Raw genomic sequence first — 8583 nt, forward strand, 5'->3', positions numbered from 1 at the left:
CTCACACACGTAATAGGAACGTTAGGACGGCTTCGTGCATTAATGTGGCAATGGAGGGCGCATATACCACCATTGGGCTGTAGTCAACGCGCTTTCTTGGATATGTGCAACACTTAATTGGATATGTGCCGCCGACCGCCCATCCATACTACACTGCTAACGCCGCGACGGTGAGCCCAATCTCGCAACAATGTGTTGCGAGTAGGCCAAGTAGGCTGCACCAACATAACTGGACGGAAGGAGGCTTTCTAAAGACGACATTTATGTGTACACACACGGGGCAGCTGTACCGATTGTTATTGTGTGGACGTAACCCTAGTGGACGTGTGATACATCAACACGGGCACGCAAACCGTACTTACATCAAGTTCGATGGAGACCTGCAGTTATTTCACTTTTATTTCACTAACCGTGATTGCCCCAAACTGAGGTTGACCGCCTCAACGAAGCTAAGGAAAAGGCAGCACCCGAGACGATGGCTGAAGGCAGCGTGGCTCCGGCGGAGGCCGAAATTAACGTCTTCCTAAAGTGCGTCAGCTGGTCTGTCTCGACAACAGAGCTGCCGATACGCGAAACAGTCCAGCAAAACAAACCACGCACGTCTCAATACACAAGTGATGCTGGTAAATCGGTCATACGACAGTGATACTGAATGTATGGCCGCTTAATTCAGCCAGCGGCCGTGCTGAACGTTACAGTTACAGTGGCTAGGTGTAAACGTCTAACCATTCACACCGACCACAAGGTGACCACCCCTAACTTACGTCAAATATTCTCAGGGACAGTAGATTGCAAACAGCAAGTTGTTTTAGTCTGCGCATAGGACGCGTAACCACGGAGGAAGAATTGCGCCGTGGACCCCGTGGACGTAACGCTAGCTACAGTTACGTCTGGACGTAACCCTAGCCGCACCGTTAAATAAAAGTGATGGTTCAAGTACACTTCGCCCAAATGACCTTCCAACTGTAAGCGATCGATCCACGCAAAGCACGCACTTACCACACATACACGTCCGCCACAGTACAAGCTGTGCGTCAAACAGACACATTTCACAAATCACGTAACTCATGGCCTTTATCTCATGCTCGTACAGCTCGTTATCATATCTTATAGATTTGGCAATGGTCCACTGAACAGGGGGACATCGCAGGAACGAAAGCGGCAACGACTTGCTACGACTTCTACAACATACACAACGCGATCACGTCCCTACGGTCAGAGGCGGTTCTCGTTAATGCGCACAGTTCACGCTCAATATCAACACCAGAACAGTAGTGCGTAGTGCCGTGCCTCCCCTGCCAGCACCAACCACGCAAGCCACACAAACGGGCCACGCAGAGCACGCACTTACCACACATACACGTACGCCACAGTACAAGCTGTGCGTCAAACAGACACGTTTCACAAATCACGTAACACATGGCCTTTATATCATGCTCGTACAGCTCGTTATCATTGCTTATAGATTTGGCAGTGGTCCACTGAACCGGAGGACATCGCAACAAAAGCGGCAACGACTTGCTACGACTTCTACAACACACACTGTTCTCGTTAATGCACACAGTGCACACAGTTCACGCTCAATATCAACAGCATATCAACACCAGTACAGTAGTGTGCCTCCTCTGCCAACACGGCCAACACTCACCACGCAAGCCACACAAACGGGCCTGAACGCTACTCTGCCGCCACCTACTTATACACTTCAAGCCAAGTCAAGCCGGTTTTAAGCGGCTATATGGGTGAACCGAATGCTTTGCCCACCTAACGTCTCCTTCCACCCGGTGGAAGGAGACACTGCCTTGAGCGCGCCAAGCGCGCCGCCGCCGCTTCGCATTCCGTCGTGGCGGAGACGGTGCTTCGGGTTGCTGCTTGCGCAAAAATGACAAAATTTGGGCCAACACGTTTAGGTCGTCGGCGGGAAAAATTTGTTATTTCGAGGGGGTCTCCCGCTGCCACTTCGTTATGTAGAGGTCTCAAGTACATGTGCTTCTATGGAGTAACGGCAGGGAATAGAAAAACTTCGTTATATCCAGGAATTCGTTATATGGAGGTTCGTTATAAGCAGGTTTAACTTGGTTTGTTTGCAGGCACACAGAAATGCACACTTGCCTCCATGCTGGCCTCCATGGGCAAGCACTGCACCAGTCACATGAGTCATTAGTTGCCGTGGGCTCTTTGTGATTCCACTGGACTCTTGTTAAATGGAAACTGAAGGGACCAGGAAAATATGTTCCATTTAACGGGAGTTCCGTGAACAGGGTTGCATTATTCATGTACGAAACCAATCGTAGTAGGAGCAGTTGTTTCATTTAAGCAGCAATTCCATTTAAGAGATTTCCATTCACTGAGAGTCTGCTGTATTTGAGGAACAACACCCGGCCAGGCCTACCTGAGAAAAACAAGCATAGACAAAAAGGTGCAGGTAAGTAGCTGGGCAAGTCAACAAGCGTGTACTATTACTATGTTTTGCACAAATACCGTGTTTACTCGCATAATAGGCGCACTTTTTTTTCAGAAAATCCGGCTCGAAGTTAGGGGTGCGCCAATTACGCGGGGTAAAATTTTCGAAAATTTTTTCGACTCGGTTCTCACGCTTTAAATCTGCACATTTGTCAAGTAAAAGGCGACTTTATCGTTTACCAATTAATTCAGCATAAAAGAAACATACCTACGTACCTTTTAATGAACAAGCGAGAGCCGTCAACTGCACACACACACGTAAAATTTATTTACACAAAAGTCGTAGGTGTTCCTCCTTTTCCCTATTCGGAGTCCGAGTCGGAGAACACACATTCATCCTCGCCGAGCGGGGATTCGTTTTTGGTGTCCGAATCATCCGCACCCCACAACATGTCATCCTCACTCGCATCCAGTGCGTTCGAGATACCCGTCTTCTTGAAGCTTGTCCTGACGACTTCGTCGGAGATTGCCTGCCACGCTTCCACGATCCAAGCGCACAGCATTTCCACAGGCGGCCTCTTAATCTTACCACCTGGAGTCAGCTGATGTTGTCCTCCAGCCATCCAGGTGGTATACAGCCTTCGAACATTGTCCTTGAAAGGCTTATTCAAGGACACGTCCAAAGGCTGCAGTATCGATGTGAGGCCGCCCGGAATCACTGCCAGATCTGTGCGCAGCTCCTTTAGCTCATCTCGTACGCGGTCTACTAGGTGCCCATGAAAACTGTCCAGCACAAGCATGGACGGGAACAACAGACCACCCGGCCGCCGACCCCAGACTGTTTTCACCCAATCCACCATGAGTTCCGCTCTCATCCAGCCTTTTTCCTGGACTCTGACGTAGATGCCTTGAGGGAAATTTGCCTTTGGGAGCGTCTTACGTTTAAAAATAACGTAAGGCGGTAGCTTGCGCCCATCCGCTGTCACCGCCAGCATTACGGTGCATCGTTGTTTATCAGCGCCAGACGTTCTGACGATGACGCTCCGTGCACCTTTCTCCTCCACTGTCGTGTTCCGCGGCATATCAAAGCAAAGGGGAGTCTGATCAGCGTTGCCGATCTGGGACAAAATGAAGTCTTTCTGCTGTCGGAGCTTTATAACAAAACGGTGGAAGTCCACCACTTTGTCCTCATATGCTGCGGGCAAGCGCTGGCACAAGGTGGTCCGCCTTCGCAGTGCGAGGCCATGGCGCCGCATGAAACGAGTTGTCCATCCGGAGCTGGCTTTGAACTCTTTTGCTTCGATGCCCTGCGCTCGGGCTATTCTGCGCGCCTCAGTCTGCACAATATCCAATGACACAGCACAGCCGTCTTGTCGTAGCTCCCGTATATGTCGGACCAGTTGCTCTTCGACGTTCGGATACCTGCCGGTATTGGCACCGCGGAAAGCCCGTCGTGTCCTCTTCGTCGCCTTAAGTTTTTCTTCTTGATCCCTCCAGTACCGAATACTGGTTTCTCCAACACCGAAATGCCTGCTTGCAGCCCGGTTGCCGTGCTCCAGCGCGTACTGCACTGCCTTCAGTTTAAAACCAGCCGTGTAGCTTGCGTACTTCCCCATGGTGGAACCAAAGTTGAATACACGACCACAAGATACGCACACCGCTTGCAAAATGGCATTTCTTTCTTTTTCTCTGATGGTGGTGATGGCGATCGAGCCCCCGGCGTTGTACACGTGACCTCCAAAAAGCGCGGCAATTTGGGGGGTATCAGTAATTGATGGAACAGCCGTTTTTTTTTCCCCTCATGGACGCTTTTTTTTTTCAAGTTTTATTTCGACACACACGTTGGTTAGGTCGTTGCACTTCCAATTTTTTTTTATTTGCTCGTCGATTTGCCTTCTTTTTTCTTCAGGGTACAGGGACCGCGTTCCTACTGTACCGCTGGGGGGTAGAATCGTTTCTGATCACGGCCAAGTTCGGGGTGCGCCTATTATGCGCGGAATTAAAAAAAATCGAATTTTCCGCGACCAAACTAGGGGTGCGCCTATTATGCGAGTGCACCGATTATGCGAGTAAATACGGTACAGATGCTACTTACGCTCATGGGGACAGAATAAGGCAAGCCACTTTCTGAAGAGCCTTTGAGCTCACACACAACACTCGTAGGGCATTAAAAAAATGTCTTTTTGGCGCTTTAAAATTGTGCTTTCCAAACCGCACCAACTCTCCTAGGAAGTTTTAGTGAAACTCTAAAGGCAATTAGAGTCAAACACATGCTATAATGATGCCGGTTTTGAGAAGACGCCAGTTGTAACCATGAAAAGCCAGTGCACCGCCAGCTTGTATGTGTTTTTTGTGGTGAAATAACCTGCACACCACAATGCCCCCACGCCACATTATCAGTTAAAGAAGTTGGTCTATCGTGTTCGAGGAAAGACAAGAACGCCAGGACCAGACCGGAACGAATGCATCTTTATTGAAGGAGTGCTTTATCGTGACGATGGTCTTATGTCATAGCTCGTTTGATAACCGATATCACACTCTTCCCTTCCTAGTGAAACAACAGTCATTTGAATTTCGACTTGCTCTTTTCGTGAAGGCTTCTGCAGCGTACCACTCGGGAGGCTTTCGCACGCGGGTGCCTCGTCACGGTAATGCCGACAACTACTTGTTGCCCGTAGGAATAGGCTGCTGAACTGCTGCGGAGCTAGATCCGGTCTCGTTAAGCCCTGCCTTCCCTCTTTCCGTAACCGACGACGCGTCTAGCGGTGGTTCTGGTGGTAGGACCTGGGGAGTCTGGTTGTCGTTGGAATCTCTCCGACGAGGTTGCCCGAGTTGGATCTTGTCTTCTTGACCAAAGCTCGCTTGACTCGTTGCCTTTGGAAAAGACCTCTCGAGAAGACGAATCTTGCAAAAAGCTTCTTGGCACTTTTGATCCTCCTGGGTGGATTCCTCCATCGTTCTGCGAACCAGTTGCGGATGCCGCATTACTGGAGACTTCGGTCCGTACGCTAGTTTTCCTCTGTCGAAAGTGATCCACGTGAGTGAACTGTCATCATCAGCCTGTCTACACCCACTGCAGGGCAAAGGCCTCTCCCATGTTCCGCCAATCAACCCGGTCCTGTGCTTTCTGCTGCCAGGTTATACCTACAAACTTCCTAATCTCATCTACCCACCTAATTTTCTGTCTCCCCCTCACGCGTTTGCCATCTCTTGGAATCCAGTCAGTTACCCTTAATGACCACCGGTTATCCTGCCGACGTGCTACGTGCCCGGCCCATATCCATTTCTTCTTCTTGATTTCAACTATGATGTCCTTAACCCCCGTTTGTTCCCTGACCCACTCTGCTCTCTTCCTGTCTCTTAAGGTTACACCTATCATTTTCCTTTCCATCGCTCGCTGCGTCGTCCTCAATTTAAGTTGAACCCTCTTTGTGAGTCTCCAGGTTTCTGCTCTGTAGGTAAGTACCGGTAAGATGCAGCTGTTATATACCTTCCTCTTGAGAGATAGTGGTAGACTACCATTCATGAGTGAACTGTAGTCGCCCTTGAACCCTAATCGTGAACGTGACTGGGCTGACAACTTGCTCGACAGTACCTTCTTGCCATGATACCGGCTCACCACGTGTGGTCTTTACGTACACGCTGTCTCCCACGGAGAAAAATTCAGCGGGTCCTCGGGCGATTACGTCGCTCTGTGTCTTGTTTCAGGTGCTCCTCCATGACTCCTGCAAAGCTTGGTTTAAGAAGAGACAATGTAATTCGGGGCAGGCGCTTGAGGAAAGCTTCGGCAGGCGTCTGGGAAGTAATCGAGTGTGGGGTGTTTCCATAAGAAAAAAGAAATTTGTTGAGACGTTCTTGTACTGTATTCTTCACTCCAGCATTTTGATCGCTCAGAACCTGCTTCAAGAGAGCTTCCTTGGTTGTTCTTACCAGTCTTTCTGCTGCTCCATAAGAAGCGGCATGATGAGGAGGGGACCTAGTAGGCTCGATACCCCCTGCCTCGAGAACTCTCCAAAGGCATTCGAAGTAAGCTGTGGACCGTTGTCGGTTACAATTTCTTCGGGGTAGCCGTACGCAGCGAATAACGAGTCCAGTTTTCCCAAGGTTCTCATGGTTGTAGTCGATGGCACAACGAACACTTCCAGCCACTTAGAGTAGACGTCTACGAGAATGAGTAGATTTAAACCGTCTTTGACGGCGTAGTTGGCGTGAATCCTCTGCCAGACTTTTGTTGGATACCTCCGGGGTTGTAGAGGACCTGTCGACTTTGCTGGACAAGTGCTTTGGCAGACTTGACAATTCCGGACGGTTTCTTCTACGTCTTTGTCGAGTGAAGGCCACCACACGTACGCCCGTGCAAGCATCTTCGTACGAGTCGTTCCTGGGTGTCCCTCGTGCAGCAATGAGAGAACACGAGCTTGCAAAGTTTCTGGCACGATCACCCAATTGCTCCGAGTCAAGCACCCCTGTTCTGCAGATAGTTGATCTCTGTGTATGAAAAATGGTCACAGTTCATCAGGGTAATGCTGTGGCCATCCTGAAAGAACGTAGCTTAGAACACGTGTTAAAACAGAGTCTCGTTTTGTTTCTCAAGCAACGTTTTTCGCTGTTGGCGGGGTTGCGTCGAAAACGGCTAAACACTCCGGTTCATTGTTCCCAAAACCTGTAGACAATGGCAGATGTGATAGCGCATCAGCGACTTCGATTTTCTTGCCGTTCCAGAGCTTGAGATCGTACTGATATGCTGTCAACGTCAGTGCCAATCTCTGTATTCGTGCAGCTGCTAAAGATGGCAGGAGCTTATCGCGCCCAAGAAGCCCAAGAAGCGGCTGATGGTCGGTGTATAGGCTGAACTTGCAGCCATACAAGTAGTGATGGAATCATCGCAAACCAAATATGAGTGCGAGGACTTCTTTTTGACCTTGAGCATAGTTGCGTTCACTGGTGGTTAATGTGCGCGAAGCGAATGCGATAGGTCGTTCTGTTCCGTCAGGCATTTCATGGAAAATCACAGCTCCCAAGCCGTAAGCGGAAGAATCGCAACTAAGTCCGATTGGTTTTGTGACGTCGTAGAAGGCTAATACTCCGCTGTTCAGAATCATTTTCTCAGTTTCTTCGAATGCCTTGTTGCACTGTTGCGTCCATTCCCACTTGCGGTCTTTTTGAAGAAGCTCATAAAGTGGTGCTACTACAGTTGCCAAATTCCGCAAGAATTTGCCATAGAAGTGCAGAAGATCCAAGTAGGCCTTCAGTTTCATGATGTTACTGGGCTCTGGCGCATCTCGCACTGCTGTTATCTTTTCAGCGATGGAGTAGATGCCCTCCTCCGAGACCTTGTGCCCGAGGTAAACCACAGAATCGCGAAAAAACTTGCATTTTTCTTCTTTCAGCGTTATGTTGTAGTCACTGAGTGCTTTCTGGACTTTTGTGGCAGTTGTGTAGCAGTCTTCTGCACTGTGGCCAGTGATGATGACGTAGTCTATATAGCATCCGACGTTAGGAATTCCTTCTAGGACTTTGTCCATCATGGCCTGAAATAAGGCCGGTGCGCTCGCAGTTCCAAATGAATGGCTTTGAAATTCGTATAAGCCTTGATGCGTGTTTATCATGAGCAGTGGCTTGGACTCTTCACTGAGAGGCACTTGCTGGTACACCGAGGATAAGTCCAGCACACAAAATAATTTGCCCCCAGCTAGCATCGAATATAAATCCTTAGGAAGCGGTAGTGAGTAACAATCAGTTTTCTGTACTTGATTGATCGTTACTTTGTAGTCTCCGCAAATCCTGATTCCACCTCCAGGCTTTGGAACTGGTATGATAGGAGTCGCCCATTTGCTCGTAGTTACTTTCTTTAAGATGCCTTGACTCTTTAGTTTCCAGAGTTCTTCGCTGACTGCCTCTTTAGTAGCGAAAGGCATAGATTTGGCTTTGCAGAACACAGGCGTAGCATTTAGGTCATGGCTATTTTGGCTTCGAATTTGCGAACTATTCCCGGTGTCGTACGGAAGACTTCTGGAAATTTTTCCCGCAGAAAACTGAAATCCGTGCTTTGTGTGACAGCACTGACGGTATTCCAGTCAAGTTGCAACTTTTCAAGCCAATCTCGACCTAGAAGCGTAGGCATAGCCGTGCCCTGGTCATCTACTATATGTAGTGGAAGCTCTGTTCTGCAGCCGTTAT

This window comes from Rhipicephalus sanguineus, unplaced genomic scaffold (genome assembly GCF_013339695.2).
Source record: "Rhipicephalus sanguineus isolate Rsan-2018 unplaced genomic scaffold, BIME_Rsan_1.4 Seq224, whole genome shotgun sequence".
Taxonomy (NCBI): Eukaryota; Metazoa; Arthropoda; class Arachnida; order Ixodida; family Ixodidae; genus Rhipicephalus; species Rhipicephalus sanguineus.